The following is a 20,567-nucleotide window of genomic DNA, read 5'->3' on the forward strand; positions in this document are numbered from 1 at the left end:
CAAAGAAGGAGGGAAAACCAATGTAAAGTTGTATTATCAAGCTGGTCCTGAATGTGGGCAACTGTGGCTTGATCCCGTTAGGGACCCTCTGAAGAATAATTTAGAATGCATCTCCAAATTGTCTACCAAGGAATAAAAGATAGGAATATTTACCTGCCAGTTCTCCTCCCCCATTTGTCAAGGGTTACCTAAATGATGTTAGTCTATTCACATTTCCTTTTTTGTTCTTTGCATCAGAATGACGTGACAGTGTTTCTGCAAGTATCCAAAAAGGCAGGTCAGAGAATCCCAGGGGCAGAAGATAAGACACTCAGTGCCACTGTAGCAACAGGGACAGACCTTGTTTCTTAACCCTCTTACGAAGTCTTGCATAGATTATGGCTGGCGACCTCTTTGAAGGTGACTCTGTGAAAAGTTGGACTCACATTTCCCCTCTCTCAGGGATGAGATGAGGGCAACATTTGGTTCCATATTGCAGTATGGGAACCAGATATGATAGAAGACACTAGAGGATCTCAGGTACAAGGAATGGACTGTATTAACTCCCTCTTATACAATACTTTAGATCCCCTTGGCGTCATCTACCTCTTATTCCAGCAAGCACTGTTCTGTGTGGTCTCTGACTTAATGCCAGTGTAATCTGGCAAAGTCTCACCTCAGATATGCACCATGTGCCTGTCCTCTCCTGAAGCTTCCCTCTGATCTGAGGCATGGGATGTGCTGGCACCACACTCAGTGCCCACACAAGCGAAGTCCAGAAGTGAGGCAAAGTTAACGCCCCTTGGAGGTGAAATTTTAACAAATGATGGATAGAGAAAATGGATAATTTCTTCTTCTTGTGTCCCTGATCATGGATAATCTGGAAACTTATCACATACGATACTCAATCAGTCCTGCGGGATCAGACAGCTAGTAACCTCTAGCTCTAACCCACTCGATAACACATCCTTTTGTTGTCTTTCTCTGCTTTGCTTCCCAGTGTGAAAGAGCTGTTACATGCTATTGTATGGGATAGAATACAATCCCATAGAAGGATTCTATTGCTTGCATTTCCTACCAAGTCACTCATATATAAACCAAATCTCAAGCTATGAATTCTGGGGAATTCAGATTAAGCAAGGAGGGTGACAAAATTATCATTATTTCAAGATGATGATTGTCTGTCCAGAAAGCCAAAGAGACAAAGCAACAGCAACAATGAAGCTCTAGGACTAGGACTCAATACATTGACTCATGATAAAAATATACAAAAATTAATAGGTGTTCTATATGCCAATAATAATTAATAAAAATTGAGTTAATAGAAAAGGTACTCAACCTAAGGAGGACGAAATGACTATATTCTGGGCCATAAAAGACATGAATTATTGGGAAGACATACCATTTTCCAATATGGAAAGCTTAATGTTATAAATATGCAAGTTCTCCACAAATTAATCTATAAATTTAATAAAATCCTAATTAAAATTCTAATTCTTTAGCCTAATGACTTAATTCCAAAAGATATTTGAGAGAATAAACTCATGAAAATAGCCAGGGATATTTTTAGAAAAAGTAATAAGAGATGATTAACCCTAACAGATAGGCAAGTTTGATATAAAGCTATAGTTTAAAAATTGTACGTTACAGCTGTAGACAGTCCAGTAACCCAGACCAAGTAGAGACAGATGTAATATATGTTAAAAGTGGCATACCATATCAGAGGGGAACTAGTGGATAGTTTTTAATAATAATAGCACAATTGGCTAGTCACTTGGGAAAAAATGCATTTCCTATCACCCTTCACAGAGAAATAAGTTCCAGATGTAGTAACAGCATCTTAGTTTGTTGTGTGTTCTTCTATAACTTTATTTTTGCATTTGCTTTTTTTTTTAACATTAAGGATTGCTTGGATATAATGTTCTCTGACTTGCTTTCTTCAATTTTTGATAGTTACCTCTGGGGAGTAGAATGGAACTGAGTTTGAGAGTGATAATAAAAGGGATTTTATCATAAATTAATTAGTTCATTCAACAAGCAATTACTGAGTGCCTGATACCTGCTGGACACTATTCTTAGTGCTGGGGATACAGCTGTGAAAAACAACAGTAACTCTGCCCTCATGGTGCTTGCATTCTGGTGGGGAGGAGAGAGACCATTAACAAAATAAACAAGTAAAATATACCATGTGCTAAGTGGTGAAAAATGCTGCAGAGAAAAATAAAGCAGAAAAAAGGATAAGAAGGCCAGGCTTCACTGAGAAAGAGACATGTGAGTAAAGACATGAGAGAAGTGAGGGAGAGAGCCAGGTGGATAGGGGCTATATGCCCAGGCAGAGAGAACAGTGAACACAAAGGCCTGAGGAGGGAGTGAGCCTGGCACGTTCATTACCCCGGCATGGGCGCTGCTCCTTGACATTGTCTGGAGAAAGACTAGTAAGAAATGAGATCAGGAAGATAAGGCATAGCTTGCAGGGTCTTAGAGGTATTTGAGGACTTGGTGTTTCCTCTGAATGAGAGAGAAAGTTGGAAGGTTTTAAGCCAAGGACCGGTATGATCTAACTTAGTTTTCCTTAACAGGATTACTATGTGGGTGCTATGGGGAGAAGAGGGTGAAGGGAAACCAGATAAGACGCCACTGCAAACCTAGAGGAGAGAGATGACAGTGGTTGGGATCAGGGTAGTGGCAGGGCAGGTGCGGTATGGTAGTTGGGATATATTCTGAATGTAGAGCTGGCAGGATTTGTTGACTAGCTGGATGAAGGCTGTAAAAGAAAGAGTCAGCAAGACTTTATTATGAGCAATCAGGAAGGTGGATTTTCTGTTAGCTGAGATGGGAAAGATGATGGCAAGGGTAAGTTGTGAAGGAGATATCAGGGCTTAGTTTTGGGTCTGTTAAATTTGAGATGTTTATTAAATGTCCAGGTGGAGATATCAAATAGCCAGGTAGATATATTACCGGAATTCAGGTGACACGCCAGGAATGGACATGTACATTTGAGAGTCATCTGATCACATTTAAAGCCATAAGAGTGCATGAGATAACCAAGGGAATGAGGGAACATTTCAGTGATTCTTGTCATAAATATTAAAATTTTTAAAATAAAATTATATTTGTGTACTATTTGTACAATTTTAAAGACTAGTAAAGAACTAGAAGAAAATATATGAAAAATTTATATAATCATCTATAGAGTAAAACAGTCTAGGCTTGATACCAAAGATAGAATTATAAAAGAAGTCACTAACAGACATGATTACATAATAATGTTTTATGTCCTGTGAATCACATATGGCATATATAAAAATCAACCAGTAAATTATGCAAAATTAATGCCAATGTGTATGATATAAAAATGACTAACCTTAATATGCAAACATTTTTTGCAAATCAGTAATATTTCAGAAAAAAAGTAAGTAAAGATCTGAACTCAAAATTTATAAAAGAAAAAATAGAAACTATCATTAAGTATACACGAAATGTACAAACTAAAATAATAACATTTTCGCCTAAGTTGAAAAAATCTATCTTTATGTGATACCACCTAGTTTGGTCAGGGGTGCTAAGAAATTATACTGTCATGCTAAGATTATATTAAAGTTCCTGAGTGGCAAAGTCTAACAGAGCCTTACATGGCCCATATTCTTTGACTAGAAAGACCACCTCTTATAATTTATCTGAAAGAAATGCTTTTGTTTATGGTTTATGATTCATTCAAAAGGAAGAGAATTACAATATTTTAAAATAGTAGAATAGGAGACATTAACTCAAGGGAGAGAAGCTTAAATAACTAATATTACAGAACTGACTAAATGAATTTTGCTACATCCATGTGGTATGCAAACATAAGCATGAAAATCATATTGTAGAGTGATAATTATAAAAATATTTGTGGGTGCATGTTTTACTTGTAAAATAAACAAAGTTGATAACAAAACAAAGGGTAGCATAGCTTTCCATCTTAAAATAATTATAATCCTATAATCTGCATAGAAAAATTTGAAAGAACAAATATCAAACTTGGTTTTGTCTGGGTAGTGGAATCACAAGTGATTTTATTTTTCCTTTTCTGCTTAATTATATTTTCTCAGTCTTTTACAAAAAAAGAGTGTTTTTCTAATTTTGTGTGGTTGAAAGAAGAAATCAAAATAATAAGGAGCAAAAGAAGAAGATCCAACAGTCCTGGTTGCCATCCAGTATTATATAACCCTGGAGTGCTTCAAAACCACTCAGCTGTGTGCTGACAGCTTGTGCAATGTCTGGGATGAGAGTTACAGAACATCTTTGTCCCAGTGAATTGGATGGCTGGGCACACAAACAACCCACCCTTTATTTTATTTATCTGCACTCTGACAATGTTATTTTCCCTGCCATCATCATTTTGCTTTTCTGTTAAGAATTCAAATCACTTTACTATGTACTTAGCATACTTTATGGCATCCATGCAAATATCCTTGAGTGTTAATATTTCCTTTGACCAATGAGGAAACTGAGGCACAAAGACACTGAGTAACTTGCTCAGTGTAATTGACAAGTAAGAAGTAGAGCTAAATTTCAAAAGCTTGTCTTTCTATCTCCAAAACTTTGCTTTTTCTTCTACAGTTTTTCCCTAAAGAGTGGGAAAATATGATTTAAATGATAGAGGGACATCAATTAAATGGCAATAAATCTTAGTGTGAAACAGTTTTTCCCTTTTCAATTATATTTCAAACCTGACTACATGGAGGGAAATGTCTCAGTTTTGTAAGAGTCTATCTATAAAACCTTTTCAATATTTGCTGATTCTCCTTTTTTAATAATAAATGAGCAGATCTAATGTTCAGAACCTATTTAGAATTTAATAATGTTGCTTGGTCTCACTGTATTCAGTTTTATCTTCTATTTAGAGCAAGAGATATTTTTTTTCCATGTATAGTTGTAATACAAATTTTGTCTTTAAATAAATTTAAATTTTTCATAAACAGATTTAAAGAAAATATTTTAGCATTAAGAGTACAAGTACACCAACTATTTTATTTTATTTTTAAAATTTACTTATTTATTTATTTATTTATTTATTTTTGGCTGTGTTGGGTCTTAGTTGCAGCACGCGGGATCTATCGTTGTGGTGCGCGGGCTCTCTAGTTGCAGTGCATGAACTCAGTAGTTGTGGCATGCAGGCTTAGTTGCCCTGCAGCATGTGGGATCTTAGTTCAACCAGGGATCAAACCCATTTCCTCTGCATTGGAAGGTGGACTCTCATCCACTGGCCCACCAGGGAAGCCCCCCAACTATTTTAAAAATTTCAAAGGTTAAATGCAAATGGTTGGAGCTTGGAAAATATCTGAACTATTACGTGCTGCCTCTTCTCACCATTTTAGGAATTTGAAATAGGACACAGTTAACTTTTATTAAACCCTTATTGTGTCTCGGTAGTTTCTCTGTGTGATCCCACTTAATTCTTACAGTTGTTCTGTGAGATTGGTATTAATACACCCAGTTTGCAAATTTGGAAATGGAGGTCCTGCATGGATATGCCACCTAAGGGCATCCAGCTAATAAATGGTGAACTTGAGATTTGAACTTAAAGTCCCAGGTTTCCGAGGACTCAGTTTTAGACCATGCTATTCAAAGAGGGATAGCTAATTTGTTTGCTTTTTGTAATTCTATTCAAGTGCAAAGTCATGAACATGTAGTAAATCCAAGAGAAGTTCAATGTTGGGAAGACTACTGTGGGCCAGGGTTGACAATAACGGCTTTGCAAAGTGGATGTGGCTGATTTAGGCTTCTCTGAAGAACAGGTTAGGCCCTGGAAGGAGATTCAAGTGCACTTCCCATGAAACGATTGAGGTGACTTCCATACCACTAAGGCCAGCTTCTGAAACACAGCATCTTACAGCCCTTCTGCTTTATCTCTGCAAATGCCCAGGGAGTGTCAACATTCTAAGTTTCTATCAACACTTCACACCTTACTGTGAATTAATTTTTAGTACTTTGATGACAGCAAGTTGGAAATGGAAAGCATTCCAAGATCCAAGAGGTCATCAAAACACAAACACTACCAAACAGGCAGTGTGAAAGCAGTGAAGCTGAGTCTCAAGTTTGTGCCCACTTTGATAATTGCCAAGTCAATACCTGCTTGGCTGTGTAAAGGGTTTTTTACCACAGTTGCCCAAATATCAGTGGTATTCTCTACAAAATATCAGGACAGCTGTCTGGCTTTTATAAATTTTCTAATATATTTCTTACTGGCATAATATCAAAAAAGAGTCTGAAGACTTTTAGGACCTTACAAAACACATGGCTAAAATTTCTGACCAAGCTTTCTAGCCTGTGTGCCTATAAAATTCTGCTCATGGAAACAACCCTCATGGGCCTCTGTTGGCCAAGGCTTTGTGTGTATTATTGGGAAGATCACTTTCAGCCCCAGGGAGGTCACAGTGTTGACCTGACATGTTTCCTATCCTTTCCGCTGTTTAGCTGGTCATTTAAGACATTTAAACTTGACACCTCAGATCCTTTCATCCTGAAAACCAGATGTGCTCAGCTGGAGAGAGGAAAGAGCACAACAGAATTCAAACTCTTCATAGTGAAGAGGGGCGAATTGACAAGTAGGCCAGGGTTTGTCTTTTCTGCTCGCTCCCTGACCTCTGCCTCCTTCCTATTCCCAAATTGGCTTTTCAGCCTTCCACCTAAAAAGAGGACCATGTTTTCTCAAATCCCCAGGTCTTAGTGGCCCACAGGACCCATCTATTTTATCTCTGAGGTGTTTGTTTAATATGCTCCTATCTCTATACCACCATGGCCCCTGACCTCATCCCATCTTCCTCTATTACTGCCCTAGATTATGAAATAATCCCCTACTTCTCCCCCTCAAAGACAATTCTCTTCATTCTAATAATGTTTATCAAAAAGGTCACCATCATGAAGATCATGGCTCCCATTGCTTGAGGGGCTGCCGTCAATGTGATTCATGTGAACATTTTACACACATGGTTTCTTCTCTCCTCTTTTTCCCCATTTCTGCAGTGTGCCCATCACCATAGCTACCATGAACTACCTTCAGTTCCTTGGGGTACCTTACATAGTCTACCTCGTGACCTGCCACAAATCACTGTTACAACTCAGGACTCTGTTTCCTCAATTGTATAATGAAGAGATTCTATAATATCTAATGTTTATTAAGCCCTGTGGGTTAAAATTGCTGAAAGGGTTTTCTCCTTCTCTACCTTATAGGGCTCTGTGTGCTCCTGAAATGAGAGATGGGAACAGTGAGTCAGATGTTTCCCCTGTTCACTACTTAGCCGGCTCCTGGCACATCTCCTTTTCCAAACTTTCTCAGATGTTCACCATTCTCTCTGAAGTATCAGGCTCTGACTGCATTGGATTGAAAAGTGTGATACACCATTGGGGTCCATATCGTTTTATATTTGTTCCAGTGACCTCATGTAGCTGAGTTGTGTGTCCCTATGTCCTTCAAGGTTAGTGATATGCCTTATACTTTTTCTATATCTACTCACAGCATCTATCATAGAGGTAGGGGAAGACAAATGGTAAGTAAGATTTACAGCATCACAGTTAAGAGAATTAACTCTGCAGCCTGTCAGCTTAGGTTCAATTTAAATCCTAACTTTGCCATTTACTGGCCGTGTGACCTTGGGCAAGTTACTTAATCTTTCTGGTCTCAGTTCTACTTAATAGGTTATTATGAGGATTAAGTTAGTTAATATAAGTAAAGTGCTTAAAATAGTGTCCAGATCATAGTTAAGTGTTATTGAGGTATTTACTATTACTTTTTATTAAGAATTTATTCCATTCCAAGAATTATGCTAGAAGCACTAGATAATAATTATAATAAAAATCATAATAGATACTAATTATTGAGTACTTGTTAGATGCTTTCATTCTTTTTATGATGATTCCCAATTCTTAACAGCAATGTGTCTCATTTTACAGATGATAAAACTGGGGCTGAGAGTATTTCAGTACCTTGTTCAAATATGAGAATTAATAATATTTTTTTGAAATAGACTCGCGGACATAGAAAACAAACTTATGGTTACCAAAGGGGATAGTGGGGTGGGGAGAGATAAATTAGGAGTTTGGGATTAACATATACACACTACTGTATATAAAATAGGTAAACAACAAGGACCTACTGTATAGTACGGGGAGTTATAACATATAACCTACAATGGAAAAGAATCTGAAAAAAATATATATCTCTCTATATATGTGTGTATATATATATGTAACTAAATCACTTTGCTGTATACTTGAAACTGATACAACATTGTAATAAATTAACTATACCTCAAAAAATAAAATAACATAAAATAAAATAAATAGCATGTTTTTGAAGCCAAGACTAAGACCTAGATCAGTCTGAGTCCAAACTCATATTGTTTCTATCATATCTACAATACCATGACTATTTCTCATCTAATTGTTTTCAATTATTATTATTGTTTTCTGCTGAGACATGCATAGAAGATGAAGGTCACAACCTGGCATTCTCCCTTGTGCTGAGCAGCCACAGAAGGAATGTTGTCTGTGGGTTATGACCAATTCAACATCCCTCTCTCCCTCCCTCCCCTTCACACACCATAGCTGTAATGCCATCCCTTTTCCTCCCACTCAAAAAAGCATTCTGTTAAGGTAAGTAGAGTGTTATTTTTACAGGGTTAACCTGACTCCACCATTGTTATGTATGTGATAGCCTCCCAGACTTTTCCCACTTCAAGGGTCACCTTCTTCAGAGTACCACTTAGTTTACCACTCAGGGTGGTCTCCCACCACTGGAAGTCCCTGCTTGTTTTGAAGTTGTCTCCACCTGAAACTCCTGGACCACACTCCCCATTGAGACAGTGCTGTCCCCCCTACATTAGCAGCAGTGGATGCAGGTAGGCTCCCCAGTGCAGCCCCTTACCTCTGTTCTCCATTACACCACCTTAAAGCCCTCACTAAAGGTTGAGCAGTTCTCTGAATGAAAATCAGAATACGGCAGCATGAAGCAGGGAGGATGGGCAAAGGACAACAATAACAAACACTACCATGTCCCAACATGACTATCAGAATATGTCTGATAGATCTCTAACAAATGAGACATTTCTACAGTCCATCTCTCCTTTAGTGAGTCCTGCTTACTGACAGAAACTTCTTTACTCTTAGGTCTAATTCTAAGTCTCAGACAGGACTGCAAGGAAGGTATGATGAGCATCTAAAATCCTCAGGCTGAACTAACACCCCGGGGTAGAAGATTAGAGGTTGTTCTTCCAGTAGCATCACTTTTAAAAATAAATTACTCACACTCTTTTGTACTTAGGTATCAGTAGCCAACCTCTTGTGGTACGCCTCTGAATTGACTGAATTACACCGGGGCGTTGTGACATGGTGGCTGAGATCTGATTTCTCAGACACAAGCTAGGGATTCAGGGACTACTTTCTTCTCCAGCTCTTGTTATCTATGTTTGAATGTCTTTCTGGAAGGATGAAATGTTTTTTTTTTTTTCTCATAGTTTTATTTAAGTTTTATTCTAGATCACTTTGGAAAAATTGGCGCTTTTTCTTGGTATTTTCACATAGTCTCCATGGGAACAATTTTAAGGGCTGTATGGAAAGTTACCTGAACAAGTTTCCTTCATCATAGGCTTCCAGTCTAAGCCTAAGAGACCTTTCATTCTTTTATTTATCTTTGTGACTCTAAGGAAGAAAGATAATCATCTTCATGCTGTTTCCTTAGAGCTATACTTTGAAGACCTGCTAACTGAAAACAATGTCTCACTCAGATTTGCCTTGGAAAATGTTAAAGCAGAATATTTCCATCACTGCCATCCTATGGAGCAACACTAAGGGAGAAAACCTCCCTTCTGGGTTTCATGAGCAAACTTGTGGGTTTTTTTGCTTGCTTTGTCTTTGTTGCTGCTCTATATAATTAGAGAATCCCTGAGTTTGCAAATGGCATATGCGTTGTCTAGTCTAGTCTTTATACATTAGCAATATCCTCTAGTACTGGAGAACTTACTATCAATACTTTGGTGTCAATATATTCTATTGTTGGGTGGTACTTAACATTTTAATAGTTCTTAGTATATAGTGATAAGAAGACTGCTTTTGTAGAACTTCCATTCCTGAATCCTATTGCTGACCTTGAGGCAACATCAAAGAAATCTACTTAATCAAACCATAGTAGTTTTTCTCAAAGGTGTGAGATACTGATTTTATTTATCTCATTAGAGTACCTTATACTTATATAGAGTCATAATATATATTAACTCATCTAATTCTCAAAGGCTTGTAAGGTAAATATGACTGTTTCCATTTTACAGGTGAGCAAACAAATTGAGACATAGTTATCCTATTAACATGTGTTTAATGTGAAGGCATGGTGATAAGAGGGTGTAGAATGTTGTATGGAACAAACATGGTCTCTTATCTGTGTGAAGACTGCAATCTAGTCAAAACTCAAAAGAAATATGTCTACATACACAGACAAGTGCTAGGCAAAAAAAAAAAAAAAAAAAGAAAGAAAAAGAAAAAAGAGCAAGGTGCCCTAAGAGAACTTCCAGGGTTTGGGAGCAATGGTTGAAAACTGAGTGTTCAGGGAAAGGCCTTTCTGAAATTACATTTAACTATAACATGGAAGACACAGGAAGAATTAGTCAGACTGACCTAGAGAGTTAGGCCAGCAAGTAGGAATATCTAAGGTGTTAAAGAGTTTGACATGGTGAAGGAACTTCAGGAAGGCCAAAGTGATGGAGGCCAGTGATCAAAAGGGAGAGTTGGACAAGAAGAGGTTAGAGAAATAGGCATGTAGGGTGTCACTGGATATTGAAAAGTCGATGCTTATTTTAAGACCAATGGAAGCAGAATTTTATGCAGGGGAGCAACAAGATCTGATTTATATTTTGAAAAGTTCCATCTTGCTACACTGTGGACAGTGGATTAGGGCAGGGTGTAAGCAGTGAGTGGAAGGAGAAAACTTATGAGACAAGTGCAGCAATTCAGTAAAGAGATAATGACAGATGTAATTACAGTGACAGTGGAGACACAGAAAAGCTGATGAATTAAAGGGCTATTTGTAATGTAATTTGTATGGGGTTTGATAATGAATTGGCAAAGAGTAAATGAGAAATAAAGGATGAATCCTGTTTCTGGCCTAAGCAGCTTCTGAGTTGTCATTTACTGTAATGGAGGAAGACCAGAGGAGGAACAAATGTTAGGGATAAAGGAGGCAAGAGTTTAGTTTTTCAGGAAACATAACTTTTATTTTTGAAGTATAGTTAATTTACAATATTATGTTAGTTTCAGATGTACAGCAAAGTGGTTCAGTTACATATATTTGCTTATCAGATTCTTTTCATTATAGGTTATTATAAGATATTGAGTATTATTCCCTGTGCTACACAGTACATCCTTGTTTTATATATAAGAATGTGTATCTGTTAATCCCATGCTCCTAATTTATTCCCCCACTTTTCCCCTTTGGTAACCATAAGTTTGTTTTCTACAGAATACACAACTTTTTAATGAAATCCATTCTTCCTAGATCTAAATGGATTTGCAATTCATTGATTTGTTCATTCTGACAAATATTTTTGAGGATCTCCTTAGTTCCAGAAACTATGTTAGCCAATGGAAATGAGTGTATAAGATAGGATCCTTGTATGTAAGAAGCTCACTATCCACTTTTGGGAAAAAATAATAAATCAATGATTAGAGTATAACATGTTAAATGTTGTGATCAAGATATACAGAAGGTGCTAAGGACACTGAGAACATAGGTAACTCTAACACAGAAGTCAGGGAATATGTATTTGTTACCATTGTGACAACTCAGCTTGGGGCCATCATGAATGTCTTCACAGGAGAGGCCTGGAAACATGGATAGGAGCTTTCCAAAAAGACGAGGGGTATAGGATGATTCCAGAAAAACCCAAATGCAAGAAAGCACAAAGGGCTTCTTCAGGAAGCTATCTGGTTCACTGTGCTGGAATGTAGGCTGCAATGGGGAAAATGGGAGAAGAAAGGTAGAATGGCATCAAATCATGGAGGAAGTTTTGAAGCATATGATGAAGTTTGAACTTTGTCTTTTAGGCAATGAGGAATCATGAAAGGATTTTATGAAGGAAAGTGTCATTGACAGGTTTTGTTTCTTTTAAATTATCAACCTCAGTGTGTATGGAAGTTGGGTAAGTAGAGGAAAACATTGAAGGTTGTTGCAGAGAAAGAAATGATGAAAAATAAACTAGGGATCACTGGCAGTGAAAAATTGAGAGAATTAAATTAGAAGGTTTTCAATTTGAAAACACTTGTTAGTTCCTGAGATATAAGAATTCAAAGGATAATGAAAAAGGTACATCCGGAGACATCTTCAAGATGACAGAGGAGTAACACATGGATATCACCTTCCTCTTCAAAAATACATCAGAAATACAACTACATGTGGAACAAATCCTACAGAACACTGACTGAACACTGGTAGAAGACCTCAGACTTCTCAAAAGGCAAGAAACTCCCCACGTACCTGCGTAGGGCAAAAGAAAAAACAGAGACAAAAGAATAGGGACAGGACCTGCACCTCTGGGAGGGAGCTGTGAAGAGGAAAAGATTCCACACACTAGGAAGCCCCTTCAAAGGCAGAGATGGGGGTGGTGGGGGGGAAGCTTTGGGGAGCCATGGAGGAGAACACAGCAACAGGGGTGCAGAGGGCAAAGCAGAGAGATTCCCGCACAGAGGATCAGTGCCGACCAGCACTCACCAGCCTGAGAGGCTTGTCTGCTCACCCGCTGGGATGGGTGGGGGCTGGGAGATGAGGCTCCGGCTTTGGAGGTCAGATCCCAGGGAGAGGACTGGGGCTGGCTGTGTGAACACAGCCTGAAGGGGGTTAGTGCACCACAGCTAGCCAGGAGGGAGTCTGGGAAAATGTCTGGGCCTGCCAAAGAGGCAAGAGACCATTGTTTCAGGGTGTGTGAGGTGAGGGGATTTAGAGCACCACCTAAATGAGCTCCAGAGACGGGCGCAAGCCGAAGCTATCAGTGTGGACATGAGACGGACATGAGATGCTAAGGCTGCTGCTACAGCCACCAAGAATCCTGTGCACAAGCACAGGTCACTCTCCACACCCCCCTCCCAGGAGCCTGTGCAGCCCACCACTGCCAGGGTCCCGTGATCCAGGGACAATTTCCCCGGGAGAACACACAGCATGCCTCAGGCTATTGCAATGTCACGCCGGCCCCTGCCGCTGCAGGCTCACCCCACATTCTGTACCCCACCCTACCCCTGGCCTGAGTGAGCCAGAGCCCCCTAATCAGCTGCTACTTTAACCCTGTCCTGTCTGAGTGAAGAACATATGCCTTCAGGCAACCTACACGCAAAGGCAGGGCCAAATCCAAAGCTGAACCCCAGGAGCTGTGTGAACAAAGAGAAAGGGAAGTCTCTCTCAGCAGCCTCAGGAGCAGCAGATTGTATCTCCACAATCAACGTGATGTACCCTGCATCTGTGAAATACCTGAATGGGCAACGAATCTCTCCAAAATTGAGGCAGTGGACTTGGGGAGCAACTGTAGACTTGGGGTTTGCTTTCTGCATCTAAATTGTTTCTGGTTTTATGTTTATCTTAGTTTAGTATTTAGAGTTGATTTGTCTATTGATTTGGTTACTCCTTTCCTTTATTTTTTTTTAATATATAGATATATATATTTTTTTCTTTTTCTCTTTTTGTGAGTGTGTTTGTGTATGCTTCTTTCTGTGATTTTGTCTGTAAAGCTTTGCTTTTACCATTTATCCTGGGTTCTGTCTTTTTTTTTTTCTTTTCAGTATAGTTTTTAGCACTTGTTATAATTGGTGGATTTGTTTCTTGGCTTGGTTGCTCTCTTCTTTCTTCCTTTTTTATTACTTTTTAAATTTTTAATAATTATTTTTTATTTTTTTAATAACTTTATTTTATTTACTTTCTTTATTTCTTTTGTTCTCTCTTTTCTTCTGAGCCATGTGGCTGACAAGGTCTTGGTGCTCTAGCCGGGTGTCAGGCCTGTGCCTCTGAGGTGAGAGAGCCAAGTTCAGAACATTGGGCCACCAGAGACCTACTGGCTCCACATAATATCAAATGGTGAAAAATCTCCCAGAGATCTCCATCTCAACACTAAGACCCAGCTCCACTCAACGAGCAGCAAGCTACAGTGCTGGAAACCCTATGCCAAACAACTAGCAAGACAGGAAAACAACTCCACCCATTAGCAGAGAGCTGCCTAAAATCATAATAAGGTCAGAGACTCCCCAAAATATGCCACTGGACGTGGTCCTGCACACCAGAAAGACAACATCCAGCCTCATCCACCAGAACACAGGCACCAGTCCCCTCCACCAGGAAGCCTACACAACCCACTGAAATAATCTTAGCCACTGGGGACAGACACCAAAAAAACGGGAAGCACAAACTTGCAGCCTGCGAAAAGGAGACCACAAACAAAGTAAGTTAAGCAAAACGAAAAGACAGAGAAACACACAGCAGATGAAGGAGCAATGTACAAACACACCAGACCAAACAAATGAAGAGGAAATAGGCAGTCTATGTGAAAAAAAATTCAGAGTAATGATAGTAAAGATGATCCAAAATCTTTGAAATAGAATGGAGAAAATACAAGAAATGTTTAACAAGGACATAGACCAACTAAAGAGCAAACAGACAATGATGAACAATACAATAAATGAAATTAAAAATTTTCTAAAAGGAATCAATAGCATAATAACTGAGGCAGAAGAATGGATAAGTGACCTGGAAGATAAAATAGTGTAAATAACTGCTGCAGAGCAGAATAAAGAAAAAAGAGTGAAAAGAATTGAGGACATTCTTACAGACCTCTGGGACAACAATAAATGCACCAATATACGAATTATAGGGGTCCCAGAAGAAGAAGAGTAAAAGAAAGGGACTGAGAAAATATTTGAAGAGATTATAGATGAAAACTTCCCTAATATGGGAAAGAAAATAGTCAATCAAGTCCAGGAAGTACAGAGAGTCCCATACAGGATAAATCCAAGGACAAACATAGCAAGATACATATTAATCAAAATATCAAAAATTAAATACAAAGAAAAAATATTAAAAGAAGCAAGGGAAAAGCAACAATAACATACAAGGGAATCCCCATAATGTTAACAGCTGACCTTTCAGCAGAAACTCTGCAAGCCAGAAGGGAGTGGCAGGGCTTCTGGCTTGCAGAAGTGATGAAAAAAAGTGATGAAAGTGATGAAAAGGAAAAACCTACAACCAAGATTACTCTATCCAGCAAGGATTTCATTCAGATTCGACGGAGAAATTAAAACCGTTACAGACAATCAAAAGCTAAGAGAATTCAGCACGACCAAAGCAGCTTTACAACAAATACTAAAGGAACATCTCTAGGCAGAAAACGCAAGAGAAGGAAAAGACCTGCAATAATAAACACCAAACAATTAAGAAATGGTAATAGGAACAACATATCAATAATTAAATTAAAAGTAAATGGATTAAATGATACAACCAAAAGACATAGACTGGGTAAATGGATAAAGAAACGAGACCGGGGCTTCCCTGGTGGCGCAGTGGTTGAGAGTCTGCCTGCCGATGCAGGGGACACGGGTTGGTGCCCCGGTTCGGGAAGATCCCACATGTTGCGGAGCGGCTGGGCCCGTGAGCCATGGCCACTAGGCCTGTGCGTCTCACACCTGTGCTCCACAATGGGAGAGGCCACATATGCTGTCTAGAAGAGACCCATGTCAGACCTAGGGACACATACACACTGAAAGTGAGGGGATGGAAAAAGATATACCATGCAAATGCAAATCAAAAGAAAGCTGGGGATGAGGGGAAGATGGCGGAAGAGTAAGACACGGAGATCAACTTCCTCCCCACAGATACACCAGAAATACCTCTACACGTGGAACAACTCCAACAGAACACCTACTGAATGCTGGCAGAAGACCTCAGACCTCCCAAAAGGCAAGAAAGTCCCCACGTACCTGGGTAGGGCAAAAGAAAAAAGAATAAACAGAGACAAAAGGATAGGGACGGGACCTGCACCAGTGGGAGGGAGCTGTGAAGGAGGAAAGGTTTCCACACACTAGGAAGCTCCTTCTCAGGCAGAGACTGCGGGTGGCAGAGGGGGGAAGCTTCGGAGCCGAGGAGGAGAGCACAGCAACAGGGGTGCGGAGGGAAAAGTGGAGAGATTCCCGCACAGAGGATCGGTGCTGACCAGCACTCACCAGCCCAAGAGGCTTGTCTGCTCACCCACCGGGGTGGGCGGGGCTGGGAGCTGAAGCTCCGGCTTCGGTCTGAGTGCAGGGAGAGGACTGGGGTTGGCGGCGTGAACACAGCCTGCAGGGGGTTAGTGCACCACAGCTACCCGGGAGGAGTCCGGGGAAAAGTTTGGATCTGCCGAAGAGGCAAGAGACTTTTCCTTCCCTCTTTGTTTCCTGGTGCGTGAGGAGAGGGGATTAAGAGCCCTGCTTAAAGGAGCTCCAGAGATGGGTACAAGCCGCAGCTGAAAGCGCGGACCCCAGAGACGGGCAAAAGACGCTAAGGCTGCTGCTGCTGCCACCAAGAAGCCTGTGTGCGAGCACAGGTCACTATCCACACACCCCTTCCGGGGAGCCTGTGCAGCCCACAACTGCCAGGGTCCCGGGATCCAGGGACAACTTCCCCAGGAGAACGCAGCATGACGTGCCTCAGGCTGCTACAATGTCACACCGGCCTCTGCTGCCACAGACTCGCCCCGCACTCCTTGCCCCTTCCTGACCCCAGTCTGAGTGAACCACAGTCCCTGAAGCAGCTGCTCCTTTAACCCCGTCCTGTCTGAGCAAAGAACAGAAGCCCTCCGGAGACCTATACACAGAGGCGGGGCCAAATCCAAAGCTGAGCCCCGGGAGCTGTGAGAACAAAGAGAAAGGGAAATCTCTCCCAGCAGCCTCAGAAGCAGCGGATTAAAGCTCCACAATCAACTTGATGTACCCTGCATCTGTGGAATACATGAATAGACAACGAATCATCCCAAATTGAGGAGGTGGACTTTGTGAGCAAGATTTATTATTTTTTTCCTCTTTTCCTATTTTTGTGAGTGTGTATGTGTATGCTTCTGTGTGAGATTTTGTCTGTATAGCTTTGCTTCCATCATTTGTCCTAGGGTTCTATCCGTCCGTCTTTTTTTTTTTCCTTTAAAAAAAAGTTTTTTTCTTAATAATTTTTTTTTATTTTAATAACTTTATTTTATTTTATCCTCTTTCTTCCTTCCTTCCTCCCTCCCTCCCTCCTTTCTTTCTTTCTTTCTTGCTTTCTTGCTTTCTTTCTACTTTTTCTCCCTTTTATTCAGAGCTGTGTGGATGCAAGGCTCTTGATGCTGCAGCCAGGAGTCAGGGCTGTGCCTCTGAGGTGGGAGAGCCAACTTCAGGATACTGGTCCACAAGAGACCTCCTAGCTACACATAATATCAAATGGCGAAAATCTCCCAATGATCTCCATCTCAACACCAGCACCAGCTTCACTCAATTAGCAAGCTACAGTGCTGGACACCCAATGCCAAACAACCAGTAAGACAGGAACAAAACCCCACTCATTAGCAGAGAGGCTGTCTAAAATCATAAGTCCACAGTCACCCCAAAACACACCACCAGACGTGGACCTGCCCACCAGAAAGAAAAGATCCAGGCTCATACACCAGAACACAGGCACTAGTCCCCTCCACCAGGAAGCCTACACAGCCCACTGAACCAATTTTAGCCACTGGGGACAGACACCAAAAACAACGGGAACTATGAACATTCAGCCAGCAAAAAGGAGACCCCAAACACAGTAAGATAAGCAAAATGAGAAGACAGAAAAACACACAGCAGATGAAGGAGCAAGATAAAAACCCACCAGACCTAACAAATGAAGAGGAAATAGGCAGTCTACCTGAAAAAGAGTTCAGAATAATTATAGTAAAGATGATCCAAAATCTTGGAAACAGAATAGACAAAATGCAAGAAACATTTAACAAGGACCTAGAAGAACTAAAGATGAAACAAGCAACGATGAGCAACACAATAAATGAAATTAAAAATACTCTAGATGAGATCAATAGCAGAATAGCTGAGGCAGAAAAACGGATAAGTGACCTGAAAGATAAAATAGTGTAAATAACTGCTGCAGAGCAGAATAAAGAAAAAAGAATGAAAAGAATTGAGGACAGTCTCAGAGACCTCTGGGACAACATTGAATGCACCAACATTCAAATTATAGGGGTTCCAGAAGAAGAAGACAAAAAGAAAGGGATTGAGAAAATATTTGAAGAGATTATAGTTGAAAACTTCCCTAATATGGGAAAGGAAATAGTTAATCAAGTCCAGGAAGCACAGAGAGTCCCATACAGGATAAATCCAAGGAGAAATATGCCAAGACACATATTAATCAAACTGTCAAAAATTAAATCAAAGGAAACATATTAAAAGCAGCAAGGGAAAAACAACAAATAACACACAAGGGAATCCCCAAAAGGTTAACAGCTGATCTTACAGCAGAAAATCTGCAAGCCAGAAGGGACTGGCAGGAAATATTTAAAGTGATGAAGGAGAAAAACCTGCAAACAAGATTATTCTACCCAGCAAGGATCTCATTCAGATTTTATGGAGAAATTAAATCCTTTACAGACAAGCAAAAGCTGAGAGAGATCAGCACCACCAAAACAGTTTTACAACAAATGCTAAAGGAACTTCTCTAGGCAAGAAACACAAGAGAAGGAAAAGACCTACAATAAAGAACCCAAAACAATTAAGAAAATGGATATAGGAACATATATATAGATAATTACCTTAAATGTAAATGTACTAAATGCCCCCACCTAAAGACACAGATTGGCTGAATGGATACAAAAACAAGACCCATATATATGTTGTCTACAGAGACACACTTCAGACCTAGAGACACATACAGACTGAAAGTAAGGGGTTGGCAAAAGGTATTCCATGCAAATGGAAACCAAAAGAAAGCTAGAGTAGCAATTCTCATATCAGACAAAATAGACTTTAAAATAAAGACTGTTAGAAGAGACAAAGAAGAACACTACATAATGATCAAGGGATCGATCCAAGAAGAAGATATAACAATTGTAAATATTTATGCACCCAATATAGGAGCACCTCAATACATAAGGCAAATACTAACAGCCATAAAAGGGGAAACTGACAGTAACACATTCATAGTAGGGGACTTTAACACCCCACTTTCACCAATGGATAGATCATCCAAAATGAAAATAAAGAAGGAAACACAAGCGTTAAATGATACATTAAATAAGATGGACTTAGTTGATATTTATAGGACACTCCATCCAAAAACAACAGAATACACATTTTTCTCAAGTGCTCATGGAACATTCTCCAGGATAGATCATATCTTGGGTCACAAATCAAGCCTTGGTAAATTTAAGAAAATTGAAATTGTATCAAGGATCTTTTCCGACCACAACGCTATGAGACTAGATATCAATTACACGAAAAGATCTGTAAAAAATAAAACACATGGAGGCTAAACAATACACTACTTAATAACGAAGTGATCACTGAAGAAATCAAAGAAGAAATCAAAAAATACCTAGAAACAAATGAGAATGGAGACACGATGACCCAAAACCTATGCGATGCAGCAAAAGCCATTCTAAGAGGGAAGTTTATAGAAATAAAATCTTACCTTAAGAAAGAGGAAACATCTCGAATAAACAACCTAAACTTGCACCTAGAGCAATTAGAGAAAGAAGAACAAAAAACCCCCAAAGATAGCAGAAGGAAAGAAATCATAAAAATCAGATCAGAAATAAAAAGAAATGAAGGAAACGATAGGAAAGATTAATAAAACTAAAAGCTGGTTCTTTGAGAAGATAAACAAAATTGGTAAACCATTAGGCAGACTCATCAAGAAAAAAAGGGAGAAGATTCAAATCAATAAAATTAGAAATGAAAAAGGAGAAGTAACAAATGACACTGCAGAAATACAAAAGATCATGAGAGATTACTACAAGCAACTCTATGCCAATAAAATGGACAACCTGGAAGAAATGTACAAATTCTTAGGAATGCACAACCTGCCAAAACTGAATCAGGAAGAAATAGAAAATATGAACAGACCAATCATAAGCACTGAAATTGAAACTGTGATTAAAAATCTTGCAACAGGTCTTGCCTGGTGGCGCAGTGGTTGAGAGTCCGCCTGCCAATGCAGGGACACGGGTTCATGCCCCAGTCTGGACAGATCCCACATGCCGCGGAGCAGCTGGGCCCGTGAACAATGGCTGCTGAGTCTGCACGTCCGGAGGCTGTGCTCCGCAACGGGAGAGGCCAAGACAGTGAGAGGCCCACGTACCGCAAAAAAAAAAAAAAAAATCTTGCAACAAACAAAAGCCCAGGACCAGATGGCTTCACAGGCAAATTCTATCAAACATTTAGAGAAGAGATAACACCTATCCTTCTCAAACTCTTCCAAAATATAGCAGAGGGAGGAACACTCCCAAAATCATTCTATGAGACCACCATCTCCCTAATACCAAAACCAGACAAAGATGTCACAAAGAAAGAAAACTACAGGCCAATATCACTGATGA

Source organism: Phocoena phocoena, chromosome 1 (genome assembly GCF_963924675.1).
Source record: "Phocoena phocoena chromosome 1, mPhoPho1.1, whole genome shotgun sequence".
In the NCBI taxonomy this organism is placed as follows: domain Eukaryota; kingdom Metazoa; phylum Chordata; class Mammalia; order Artiodactyla; family Phocoenidae; genus Phocoena; species Phocoena phocoena.